Genomic DNA, 13,626 nt, shown 5'->3' with positions numbered 1-13,626 from the left:
AACTGGTAGTATTTTAGCAAATTACAGCTGATGTTAATTTTGTGTTCCAGTAATTATAGTGCTTTTTAGCTTTAACCAAATCATTTTCTTTATTACATGTGCTCAATTATAGTCTCAGAGTTATTATCCACTGTGTGATAAATAACTTACTGAAACTGTTCCAAGACGAATGTGTAGAGTTGTACAACAAATGTACAACTATTTACTGCTTCAAACCAATGATTTAATTTGAAAATATCTGATTGCTTTATGGCTTCACCTCTTACCTTAAAATTTTAAAGTTATGTAGATTAAGGTGTTTTCTTTGCAACTACAAGTACTACCTTAAACATACGCAAATTGCTGAACTTAAATCAGAGTTGCTTTTATATTTCATGCAAAACTTTGACTCTTGTATTCTCAGGGCAGCAATTCTGAGTCATCCATCTTGCACGCAAGATGTCTTTTACAATGGCTAGTTGCAGGTATTTATGGAAAACTGTGCAAGGAAAAAACCCCAACAAGTATGGAACTTTCAACTTATCCCTTCAAACAAAGAGTAAACACTTGAAGTACCATTGAACCCCCACTGGAGGGAAGGGATGCCATCCAGAGGGACCTTGACAGGCTTGAGAGGTGGGCCTGAGCAAACGTCGTGAAATTCAACAAGGCCAAGTGCAAGGTCCTGCACCTGGGATGGGGCAGCCCCTGGTATCCATACAAACTAGGCAGAGTATGGATGGAGAGCAGCCTGAGGAGAAGGACTTGGGGGTGCTGGTGGATGAGAAGCTCAACAGGGCTCAGCAACGTGCGCTCACAGCCCAGGAAGCCAACCGTGCCCTGGGCTGCGTCACCAGCAGCGTGGGCAGCAGGGCGAGGGGGGGATGCTGCCCCTCCACTCCCATAAGACATCCCCCCCCCCCTCCCCTCCCGCAGTGCTGCGTCCAGCTCTGGGCTCCCCCCAGCACAAGGAGGACATGGAACTGCTGGAGCAAGTCCAGAGGGGCCACAGAGATGGGCAGAGGCTGGAGCCCCGCTCTGTGAGGGCAGCTGGGAGAGCTGGGGCTGTTCAGCCTGGAGCAGAGAAGGCTCTGGGGAGACCTTACTGCAGCCTCCCGGTACCTAAAGGGGCCAACAGGAAAGATATGACCCCATGGGGGACCCTTGCTGAGCAGTCCATTCCTGAAGGAATGCCTCCTTGGCATGGGGAGCTTGGGCTCCCCCACTTGACACGGAGGAACCCCCATGCTGAAGAGTATGAGGAGGAAGGAGGTGCAGAGGCAAAGCATTACGAGCTGTCCACAACCCCCACTCCCCACCCCTGCACTGCTGTTGGGGGGAGGAGGCAGAAGAGCTGAGAGTGAAGTAGGACCTGGGAAGAAGGGAGGGGTGGGTGAAGGGGATTTTAGATTTATTCGTATTTCTCATTATCCTACTCTGATTGGTTGGCAATAAGTTACTTTCTCTAAGCCAAGTCTGTTTTACCTGTGATGATAACGGGGGAGTGGTGTCCCTATCCTTATCGACCCACAAGCTTTTCATCCTGTTTTTCTCTTCCAGCCTTATGAGAAGGGGAAAGGATAGAGCAACTTGGTGGGCACCTGGCAGCCAGCCAAGGTCAACCCACCACAGTGTGGTACTGCAGAAAGCCCCCTCTCCCTGAGCAAGAGTTTTTGAATAAGTATCCTGTCATATCACTGCTCCTTTTATCTTCCTATGCATGTTTTAAACAAGTTTTCCACTCACCTCCTCACGCGGTTCAGGACAGAATAAATACACTGCTGTTACAAACAGTCCAAAACCTCTTTTTTTCCCCCATCTTTTTCTAAACAAACTGTAGCAATCTGTAACAATTTGCCCAAGCAAGCTCCCTTAATATCATTTTAGTCAAAGCTTTGATAATTTATTAAAAATTGAATCCTATTCACATCCATGCACCCCACACACTAATAGTAGCCTAATTGTTAAAGGAAATTGGCAGGATTTTCCCCGGTATCCACTCATAAATTCTTTTCTGCCTTGTTCAGGTTAGTCCTCTTTTGATACTCTTAATGCTGGATTGAAAGGATTTTGATTATCTTTCTATGATGAATCCAAAAAGGAACATCAGATGAGTTATGACAAAGGAAGATGTAACTTTTTAGGTTGGTTTCTGTGAACTAGCTACTTCAGAACATCTGTACTGTGATGACAATTGAGGGACTATATAAAAACTCTAATAGCATAATGTAACACAATAACAAATGTATTCACTGTGCAGAAGAAAGGCACAGCTTTTGCCTATGCAGCATATGCTTTTATAAAGAAAGAGCTGAGGGCACCCACATCCCCTTTGGTGTCTGTCAGAAATGTCACGTCTGGACTGAACTCTGCAGAGCTGTTGTTTGATTTAACCTTTCCCAGGTAACCTATCCTGAGTATGTATAGCCATAGTGAGGAATAATATGTAGGCAGCTCTATCCATCTAGATTCTGCGTTCATCTGTGTACAGCACTGCTTCCTGGGGCATGCTCATTCTACTTCGTGCTGCTTAGCACACTGAACCCCTCGGGCTGAGCAGCAGGGCCAATTCACCTGTGAGGAGCAGGTGTCTCTGCACAGCACTTCACTGTATAGTGCAGACAAACTGGAGTACAACAGGAGGTCAAGATGCTTTCAGAGTGTCAGGGTTCAAAGCGCACACCCCTTACCCTGTGGATTTGGCTGTTTGGGCTGAAAGCAGCCTAAATGTGGGGCAGGTACTCTTTGCTCTGTAGTAGCTTTTCAGCTGAGGCTCTCATGCATCATCTTTGCGTAATCTCTGTTCGAGCCATTCCTATGCCTGGCTGATACAGGCCCTGATTTTGACACATGATCCTGACTTCCTGGCTTGATCTCAGACCTGCTTCATTGCTCTGAGCTTGCCTGGCAGTGTGGACTGTTGGCTGAACCTGGTTGCCTTCACTGTACCTTCCCTGCCTTTCTTGCTCAGGTACTGCGGGACTGTGCTGTTTTCAGTGTGGACACTGCTGCTGCCTGCTGCCTCATCACCCTCAGCTCCCAGCTGGATTCCCCTGAGGCTTGGCCTGCCCTTGCTTCTCCATCACAGAGCTGTTGGAAAGTGAGTAATTTTGCAACATGACAAGATTTTACTTACCCCAACAGTGTCTCCATACACTAGGAAAAAATCCATCTTATTAACAAGCACCTGATACTTTGCTGTGTAGGAAAGGGTTTATATAAACTGGTTAACAGTGATAGCAAAGAACTGAATGTGGTGGGCCCATTTCTACCATCCCCGAAAGCAAACCCTTTAACCTTGCTGTGCAATTCTGCATGCTCATTGCCCATGTCTGACTTGGCCTTGGCCTATCTAAAAGCCGTTTTATTCTTTATTCTAAAAGCTGTTTTATTGTTTATTTTTTTACAGTGCGTTACTCTGAATACTTGATATTACATATCCTGGGATCTGTGAGAAATGATGGGTTCTTGTACATGCTGCAATGGCTCTGGTGAGAATGAGGGGAGGTTGTTCTGAGAATCAGTCATGAAGTCTAAATCCAAGTGTTGGGCACCCCATAGGTAATCTAGTTTCTCCCTGTTCACCTGCATGAAGGCTACTGCATCGTTACCTCTTTTACAGAGAGGGGTACGGTAAACCTTAGAGTGGTTCCAACTAAGATCGTTAAATGGGTCAGTGAGGTCAGGAGAAGGGAAACAATGAAGTTACAGAATGATGATTAAATCTTAAAAGAGAAAAATATGATTGAAGATAAAAAAATATATGTGAACTCTTTTTAAGGAGAGGAGGGGAAAATACCAGAAAGTCTTCTGGAAATGTGGACTAGGCGTTCTCCTGTTTTACACTGAAGTGGGAATCTCTTGGTACCAAGACAAAAGGAAATTGCTGTGGAGCAAGGTAGTATGATTTTTTTTTCCACTGACCTGCTACCTTCTGAAGAGATGACAAGCATCAAAATCACATCATTACATAGTCTGTTTCTTCAGACTGAACTCCTGCATGAATAGGGAGTGATTTATGACTTGAGTCCTTATGGTGAACAGTGCATGAAGAGCACTCATTAACCATGAATTAGATAGCTAGAAGACGAGTGAACTATTGTTCACATGATTCAATCATCTAATTATCACAGACAATTGATGCAATCATTCTGCTTCACTTGGTCAAGGACAAAAGGCCTGATTCTGATACTTTTAGTGGGGCTCATCTCTAATTGTGCAAATAGTGCCTTGACTTTACAGGGATGATTTCCAAGTCTGGACTCAGAAGTGATGAATGATTCACTCTGATAAAATTTAAATTCATTATTTTCCATTTTTCACACAGAACAGCCCGTGTAGAACACTGTAGGCTGCAAAATCTGCCATGGATAGCGGTTTTTGAGTGGAATGGGAGAATTACAGATCCAAATTCCCACATGGTTGTCTCCATTGATCTGAAATAAATTTTAAATTGCAATACTGTTTTTTCAAGTATCAGCTTATGGTCAGTAAACCTAGTAATAAAAGTGTTTCCCTGCAGAATAATTGCTGAGCTGCATGATTGGAATTGAAGTGTCATTTTATGTGTTTCATAGCCTTTATTCTGCATAAATATAACACGCCTCCATCTTCTGGAAATTCCCACACAGCTTTAACACCAATGTGTTCTTTGGAGTCCATAGACACACACAATTTTTTAAAAACATGTTTCTGCTGATTTATCTGAATGATCAGACAATTGACTTATTCCCAGGACTGATACAGTCTCCAAATCCAAGTATGCATATTTCAAGCTCTCTAAATTAATACATTTATCTTAAAATAATATATATATATTGGAATATTTTCTAGTGCTCTTGAGCACTGAAAGTATGCTTTTTTTTTTCTTGTGACCACTAAGATTACAAAGATTTTGCATTATTTATTATTACAGGATGAAATTCTCACACTGTCATATGACTTCAGTACCCAGAACTTTAAACAGCATGCTAGAAACAACAAAACTAATGATAGCATCCCAAAGATTTGGAAAAACTGGTGTCCCCTCAAGGTATGGCGATACAGTTCCAAAGACTGACTATATTTTTGGAATGAAATGTCTATGCAGGCTTTGCTTTCCTTTGCAGTTTCACTTGGCGGGTGACATAAGCAGCAGCCTTGAATCAAAGGCTGCTACTTAATATTGCCTTGCTAGGATAGGTAAATATAGCGACATAAAACTGATGGGTTTCTTTTCTCTCAGGTGAGAGAAAGTAACTCTGTGTTTATGATCTCACTCAATGACGAGTCATTAATTTTTCTTTTCTTTGGATGAAAGTTGCACTAAGCAACTAGGATGAAATCTCATAGTCAGGATTTGCTTTAGATAGTTCTTTTCTTACATATAACAAATCACAGTATATAAACCTGTCTGTCTCTTTTACCAGTATCTCTGATTGTGATTGACTTAATTCGCTCTTGATGAATTTCTGATTGTCATTCCCTCCACTCTTCTACCACAGTTTTGGGGGTCAGTATCCTTCTGTGATTTGAAGTACAGAAAAATTACTCTTCAGAAGCCTTTCCCTCCTTTAGCTCCATCAGGTTTTTGTACAACCAGTGTCTGATATCATGTATTTCAGGTTTGAGGCCTCTAAAAGTGAGAGTGTACTTGTTCCAGGTCAGGTAACTCGGAGTCACCAGTATGTCTTTAAGGCATTAGGCTGTCGTGAGTAAGCAAGCAGGATGATCTTTATCTCTTGGCTCTGTTTGGTTATGACCTGTGTGCTGTCTGAATGCTACAGTCACATCATGTCTTAATCACTAAATTAGAGGATTTATGAAGCCTTGAGACACAGCCAGAAAAGGTCAGACCAAAACACAAAAGCTAAAGCCTGGCATCTTTGCCTTATAGTTTCCTGGCACTGACTGCAATCATGCAGCTTCCAGATTCATAAATGAGACCTGCAGGATCACCTGTTAAAATGAGCGAGGACCTCTTGATCCCTGCTTCTTCTTTGGACTCTGTGCTGAGATTGCCTTTTCTGAGACCTGTACCTATAACAGTAGTGACTATGATTCTTCACATTCAATGAGTAGTCCTAACTTTCTTTGCAGACATCAAACAGCCCACTGCAATCAGTGGGGTACTAGAGAAAGGGTTGTTAAGAAAGATCTCTAAGTCAAACAGTAGTTTGTGCTTCTGGCTAGTGGGTAGATTTAGGTCTAGGTTTGCACTTAAGAGATCAACGATCCATAGCTTGAATGAAATTTCAGGTGGCATGTTTTCTGCTTATTTTCACTAGTTATGTAAGTTAATGGTACAGTGGCCCATGTTATTTCTCTGTCTTTGTTTTCAAAGCTCATAATTTCTTTTTAAGTACAGTTACCTACCATACTGAAAGTGATGTTCATGCTGTGTGATTACAAGTGTCATGTTACTGTTATTCGTAACTAATTTTTTTGAGAAAGCATTTAAAGGCACTTTTAGAGACCAAACTCTTTCATCCCTCCTTTTTCCTCGATAATGTGTCAAACCCACTTTCTGCAGATAGGAAAATAATGCTAGATTCAGCTGGGACAGAGCTGTAGTGTGTCTGTCTGCAGCAGTATCACATCTATCCTGTCTCCTTATTTCATCATGCGTCAGTCCTGCTCTGGAACTCCTAACACCCCAGAGCAATACAGGCCAGGTCTGTCCACACTGGGATATCCTCTCTTGCAGACATCCCTGGTTTTCATATCTTCAAAACCACCTTGTTTTATATAGCTCTGTATGCTCTAAGCATTGATATAGTAATTCCCTTTTGAAACCTATCCGCAACCCCAAATCTTCTTGCAGATCAGTGGTTACCAGAGAGCAGTGCGTGCAGACTGGGTCCCTGAAACAAGCCTTTTACTGCAAACACTCAGCTGTGAACCTTGGTCAGTATCTGTGGTGTCAGTCCACGAAAGCAAGTCTGGCAATCCTTAGTATGGAGAACAGTAAGCCACAGAATCCAGAGAACAAGTGCCAAGGGTCTGACTGTCATAAAAATGTTGCCTAAATGCAGAGGTGCTCTGTCTGATCCCAATCACCAGCCCCACATTCAGCTGCCAATAGACTGCCCTGTTCAGATGCAGCCTGGGGTTGTTGGCTGCACTCACGACGTTTTCAGAGAGAGGGGAACCCCAGAGCAGTTCAGGTGAGCTAGCACAGTAGCTTATGGGATGCTGTTTGGCTCTGAATAAGATTTGGTTGCAAGTAGCTAAGTAATGAGAAACACAGGGGTAGAAAGCAGATGCATGTTTTCCCTTTCCTTCCCAGACCATGCTCACTTACCACTTTGGAGGCTTGTGACTGTTCTCTGCCATGTACTACACTTTTTTTTGTTGTTGTTTTAATGAAATACAAATGCATTTTCAGTATTGGAATGTCTCTGTTGAAATCTTGTTTCAGCACGGTCCTGGAAATTGTACATTCCTGAGCAGTTATTTCTTCCCTTGTAGCATCTGTGACAGTGACCCCCGAAGTTCCACATATAAGATTTTACGTTGACCTTGCAAAGGAGCCCACCTCTAAATGGGCAGTTGCCTCCAAAGTGATATTGGCATTTACAGCTCCAAGCTGTTGCAACTATCTCGACATTAATAATGATCACAGTCACTTAGTGTGACACTTGTCAGATCCAGAAAAGGAATAATTTTTATTTTCTCTGTGTGATTCCTTTTTCTGTATTTAAGCTGGTGCTCTGACTAGCAAGATAGTGTAGCTCCCTCAGATAACTAAGATAAAGGAAATATTCTTATGCAGTCATTTGATGACAGATTTACAGGAAAACTTCTTTGCAATGTGAAATTTGCACTAATGGAAAGACATACTTTGGAAGCTGTCCTATTACTTCTTGACAAGATTGATTTCCAAAGAGAGGACTGTACTGTAATCTTCCCTATTCATAGTGTAAAACTCATGAGTGTTTTTTCCCTGTTACCTCTCACTAAAACGTTGGTAAAGCATCCAGACAACCACTCCACAAGACTCTTGTGTGTTTTATTACCTGGCTTTACTCCAATGATGTTCTTGATTTTTGTCATGCTAATACAAGGACATTTTTAAAATAACATTTTACTGTATGTATCATTTAGCCACTGCATTTCTCTCTTTTAGCCAGCACACAGTGTTTTATTAGTTGTTTTCGCTTCCTCATTTCTGAAGGCTCTACTTTTTGTTGTAATTGTGAGTCTAGGTAAATCAGACATTTGTATGGATTTAAATTTGTTAAATGTACTCGTGCTTTTTCTTTCATATAGAGCACTATTACCACCTTGTGGCCATTTAGGCTGTCTATCATTACGCTCAGAAGAATAGGACTTGCGTATACAGCAGTCTTCTAAATGGGCAGCCTTCTCTGCTTTATGGTGTCCTTTGCTTTCACCTGGATGCACAAGAATTAAAGAACTGAAGCATTAAGAACAAACAACCCTAATATGTTCTGCATATTATTTTAAAATCAAAACCATTTCTTTAACAGAAAAAATAGCTATAAACCTTGATCCTGCAAATACTTGAATCTTTTCTTCTGGAAACCCTTACCATGTTTCCCTCAAAGCTTAGCAAGTTGTGGGTAGTTTACCTTCAGGAAAAGAATCCGAAAGGGTTGTAAGAGAGGGTGTAGTGTCTCTGTCTTGAAACATACTGGTTTAATAACAGCAAAAGGATAAATTATTCCTGTGTCCATGGTCAATAGAGTAAGTGCTTGGCAGAAAAGGCAGAAAGAAATTTTCAATTCTCTATCAGGAAATGCTTTCTAACAGTAGAGGACAGTGAAGTGCTCACTGACTAGTTGGTTGGAGGGATCATGGAGACCTGGAGGTCTTAAACACAAGCACTCTTCAGGTACGGTTTGTGAGCAGCTGGCCTGGCTGTGAACCAGAGAATGATTTAGATGACCTCTTGCATTTTTTTCCTGTCCAACAACTCTATGAACTGAAGAATTATTGGACTTGCAAGTGGGAAAAGAAGTCCCTCTGTCAGGAATTTCTGGTATTTCCTGGGTAGATTGGGTGGCTTGATTATTTATGTTAGGAAAGGATACAATGACAGAATAACTTCTTGTCATGTAAGAACTGGCTTCTGAATAAAAATGTCTTTTCTAGAATTTATCCTTAGATTTCTTCTTTTTTCTTGTATAAATTAATAAAGCTGCAACTACCAAAGCTACAAGAAAGAGTTATCAGAGCCCATCTTCTTGCTTGTTAGAGCCATAGAAACCATCTCTTGACACATGTTTAGTAGCTGCACTCACTATGTATCTCTCCAACACCAGCATCAATCTTCAAGATTTCTCCTTTGCTCACTTAAAAAAAATTGTCAGCCCTGAGGTTAGCACAAGGTTGAGTCCCTGCTGATATACACTTACTCACAAATCTTGCCATTTAAAAACTATATGTAACTTTGTCATTGAAAAAAACATCCAGAAACTATATGCATGACCACCTACTGCTGTTGATTCCCCCAAATCAACCAGTTCCCAAAAGTGGCCTGCCTCTGTTGAGGAACCCCCAAAGAAACAAATAATCCAAATAGCAACATGAAGTCATCCTATTTAACAGTTGTTCGAACATCTGCTCTTATATTACCACTTCAGGCTGGTGTTTCAACTACTAGAAGTCCATGTTGTTTCCCAGAATCCAACGAATGATTTCAGTTTGTACCGTGCCAGGCAGTGGCATTCTAGCTCAGCAATAGTTAAGCTACCAAGCAAGTGGGCAGAAGGCTGGTTTGGCTGAGCAGGGATCTTCTTCTAGAACTGAGGTAGAAAAGGAAAGTGTATGGACATTGGAAGCAAGGACGAGTGACATGGGAGGACTACAGAGATGGTGTTTTGCAGTTCAAGCTAGCCAGCACTGAAGGACAGCAAAAAGGGCTCCTCACAAACAGGGACAAAGACAAAGCAGGGACGTTCAATGCCGCCTTCACCTCTGTCTTTAACACCGATAAATGGCCCTGGGACCCCCAGAGCCCTGCGCTGGAAGGCTCTGACTGGGGGGATGATAAACTCCCAGCTGACTCTGAACTGGTTTGAGGCTTGCTGCTGCTGCTGGAGGTACGCTATGCTGCTACGGGGCCCGGTGGGATTCACCCCAGGATACTAAAAGAGATGGCAGATGTTATCATGGAACACCTCTCCGTTACTTCTCAGTGGTCTGGGGAATCTGGGGAGGTCCCGGTCAACTGGAAGCTGGCAAATGTTATCCCAGTTTTCAAGAAGGGCAAGAAGGGAGACCCTGGTAACTACAGGCCTGTCAGTCTCACGTCAGTGCCTGACAAAATCATGGAGAAGGTTATTCTGGGAGTTATTGAAAAACAATTGAGAGGCAATTCAGTCACTGGTCACGGCCAGCACCGGTTCATGAGGGGAAAATCCTGTTTAAACTACCTTGATTTCCTTTTATGACAAGGTCACCCACCTGGCTGATGAAGAGAAGCCAGTAGATGTGGGGTTTGGGGGTTTAGCAAAGCTTCCAAGGGTCTTCACAGCATCCTTCTGGACAAACTGCCCAGCACACGGCTGGACAAGTCCATAATGTGCTGGGGGAGCAAGTGGCTGACGGGTCAGGTTCCAAGGGTCATTAACAGATGGGGTTACACCGGCCTGGCAGCCAGTCACCAGCGAGGCTCCCAGGGCCCATTTTGGAGCCAGCGCTCTTGAATGTTTTTGTGGAGGACCTGGACGCAGGAGTCAAACGTACCTGAAGTAACTTTGCTGATGATCCTAAATGAGGAGGAGCTGTGGACTCCCTCAAGGGTAGAGAGGCCTACAGAGAGACCTGGATAGACAGAGAGCTGGGCAGGCACCAGCCGTACAGAACGTAACAGGAGCAAGTGCCAGGTTCTGCAGCTGGGATGGGGAACCCTGGCTGTCCATACAACCCAGGGGACGAGAGGCTGGAGAGCAGCCCCAGCGAGGGCACGACTTGTAAGGAGCAGCTGAGGGCATTTGGTTCGTTCAGCTTGGAGAGGGGAAGGCCGAGGGGTGGCCTCCTCTCATTGCAGTCTACAACTTGTTCGGGCGGGCGCAGGGGGGTGGGAGGTGCTGGTCTCCCCTCTCTGGTGACCCGTGATAGGAATGGAGGGAATGGAACGAAGCTGTGCCAGGGGAGGTTCAGGCTGGACATTAGGAAAAAGTTCTTCACTGAAAATGTGGCTGGCCACTGGAACAGGCTCTCCAGGGAGGTGGTCAGGGCACCGAGCCCGTCTGAGTTCCAGGAGTGTCTGTTTGATGCTCTTAGTCATACGGTTTAGTTTTAGTTAGTCCTGTGAGGAGCAGGGAGTTGGACTTGGTGATCCTTATGGATCCCTTCCAACTCAAAATATTCTATGAGGCTATAATTCCAATTCTACCAAGGTCTTTTACAATTAAGATTTCCTAATTTAGCAAGTCAACAAAAATCATGCAGCCTTCGAAACTTTTAAAGCTTTGTACCTGCAATGGTGTTAAGATGTGTGAGCAACTTGCGGCTGAGTTAGAACCCTAACTGCTGTTACTGCTTCAGGGCTGGTGCAACCGAACAGAAAATGATCCTGGAGAACATACAGGACGTGGCCCCTCTGGTTGTGATTTTGCCTGGAAGTTTCACTAGGGAGCTCAGAAGGGAAGTGCCATGATAACAGGTAAGGATGAAGGGTTTGCATATACAGGGCTGTGCATTCAGGGCTTTCTGGCTTTTGTCATAACATGAACGTATATTCAGTGTTCATGTTTTTATTTATCTGTTCCTTCTTGTAAAGAAAGGCCTTTCCTGCTGCAAGCCATAGTTTTAAAGTTTTATGTGTTTTTATTATTACTAATTCTAAACTGATTTGGAAGTTTTGCAGAATTTTTTCCGAGATTGCATAGCATAAGGGTACAGTTTTCAGAAGGAGGTACAAGTCCCATTTTCTAGCACAATTTTAAGCATTATGGTGCCAAAGTCTTATAATCTTTCAGAGGGAATTTAGGTGATGTCTGCATCATAAAATCCATCCAGCCAAGCCTCTGTCAGGTTTCAGCTGCAGGGACCCAGACACTGTCATAGCTTGCGCACGCTTGACAGGCGGTATTTGCTGGTGCAGGGTGTTCTGTGTCGTCTAAGCAAAGGATATAACCCATGTTACACGTGGCTCCAGAGCCTGTACTTACAACGTAGCTATGTATTTACCTTTACATTTTTCTAGCAGTTTTTTGACCTTGAGATGTTGGTGACATTGTTTTATTTGCTGGCTAACATCACATTTGTGCTTAGGAATATGTAAACTAGTATTAACAAAGACCAATTTTTGCTAGCACAAGTTAGTAGTGTTCTCCAGGCTTTCACCTATAAGTGGCCAGGGCTTCGAATGTATTTTGGCATCCTAAGATTCAGATGAGTATTGCATTGGTTTTGTAAGTGTACACAAGTTCTTGCTTTAATAATGGTTCAGATATTGGAAATAATTAAAATTTCAAATCTTGTTGGTAGTTCAACATCTGACATCCTTGCATGCTCCCATAAATCCAGCAAAGTGTGTTTCTGCATCTCGAAATAAATTAATGCCTCCAAAAACCTGTCCCTAAATCACTTTTGAAAATAGGGGATTAGAATCTGTTATTGCTTTGATTCTTCTGAAAAATATATCTCAAGTCTGTCCACAGATGCGATTCCACTCTGAATTCACAAAAGGTAGTGTGGTAAAAAGGATATTTTTTCCCCCAAAAGGAAAGCATCCTTTCAGTCTGGCTGAGGCAAAAAATAATGCATATGCACAATACCTACTACAGATCGTAGAAGGGAAAAAAATGTGTTACATCTGTTTCCCTTTACCCAGCCAAGAATATCTGGCTTGTCAACACTGTTACAAATATGAATTATTGGTAATTACTGTGTTTTATGCTAATAGATAGCTAGAGTGGGGAGAGGAATACCAGAGTAATGATTAACACAACAAAACTATTATGTTTAATCAAACTGAGATTTGGAAATGGATGTTTCAGGACTGTGGTGAGAGGTAAAATAGTGTCTGTACTGTGCACTGAAAAAGGAATTCAACAAAAATGGACAAAAAGGCAGTGAAAAATGTAAATATTTTGGGGAAAAAAAGCAAAGCGACAGAAGGATTTAATGAACAATGTACTTTGCAGCAGGTGGGAAGGAGGAGTATTTTTTATGGAATAAGGGTGACTGTAGCTTTTATTTCTGAAATTCTATTTAGCATAAAAGCTGATATTATTAAAATGAGGGTTTTTTTATAATGTTGTCCCACTGGAGAAGGTCAGATCTTAACTGATACAAAGAAACTTACTTTCAAGGTCATCAGTACCACTATACTGTGTTTCATAGGTCAGGATTTGGCCCTCACGTTGTCTTTGAAGACCTGTATCTTGAAACAGTGACTAAATATGTAACCAGCATGAAAGCCAAGCAGGCGGAATTCGTAAAACTGTGATCTGAAAAGTGGTGCAAAAATGTAACAGCTGTAAAAACATGGTTATTTTTCCTGTCTGCTCCCACGTTCTCAAAGTCTTAGGGCCTGTGTTCATTCTGCTTGATTTGAAGCAGCAAACCAAAATACCTAATTTGAAAGGTTACTCCAGGTTCAGAGCTGGGGCTTGCTCTCTAGCTAGCAGAGAGCAGAAGATGATTCAGACCTTCACTTAGAGAGCTGCCCTCTTTAGTTCAAGTACCTAA

At 42.5% G+C, this 13,626-nt stretch overlaps 1 protein-coding gene across 1 annotated transcript in view; it reads left to right on the top strand.

Moving 5' to 3' along the window:
* The window catches only part of TESMIN (testis expressed metallothionein like protein), a 76,560-nt gene that overhangs the window by 24,636 nt on the left and 38,298 nt on the right, over positions 1-13,626 (top strand). Inside the window, exons 14-17 of the mRNA XM_037403081.1 lie at positions 404-3,079; positions 3,389-3,540; positions 4,895-5,011; positions 11,476-11,593. The gene's annotated coding sequence lies outside the window, so the exon portion shown is untranslated. The remainder of the gene's footprint in view (positions 1-403; positions 3,080-3,388; positions 3,541-4,894; positions 5,012-11,475; positions 11,594-13,626) is intronic.

The sequence above is a fragment of the Falco rusticolus genome, chromosome 10, assembly GCF_015220075.1.
Source record: "Falco rusticolus isolate bFalRus1 chromosome 10, bFalRus1.pri, whole genome shotgun sequence".
Lineage (NCBI taxonomy): Eukaryota > Metazoa > Chordata > Aves > Falconiformes > Falconidae > Falco > Falco rusticolus.
This window is presented reverse-complemented; position numbering and strand designations above follow the sequence as displayed.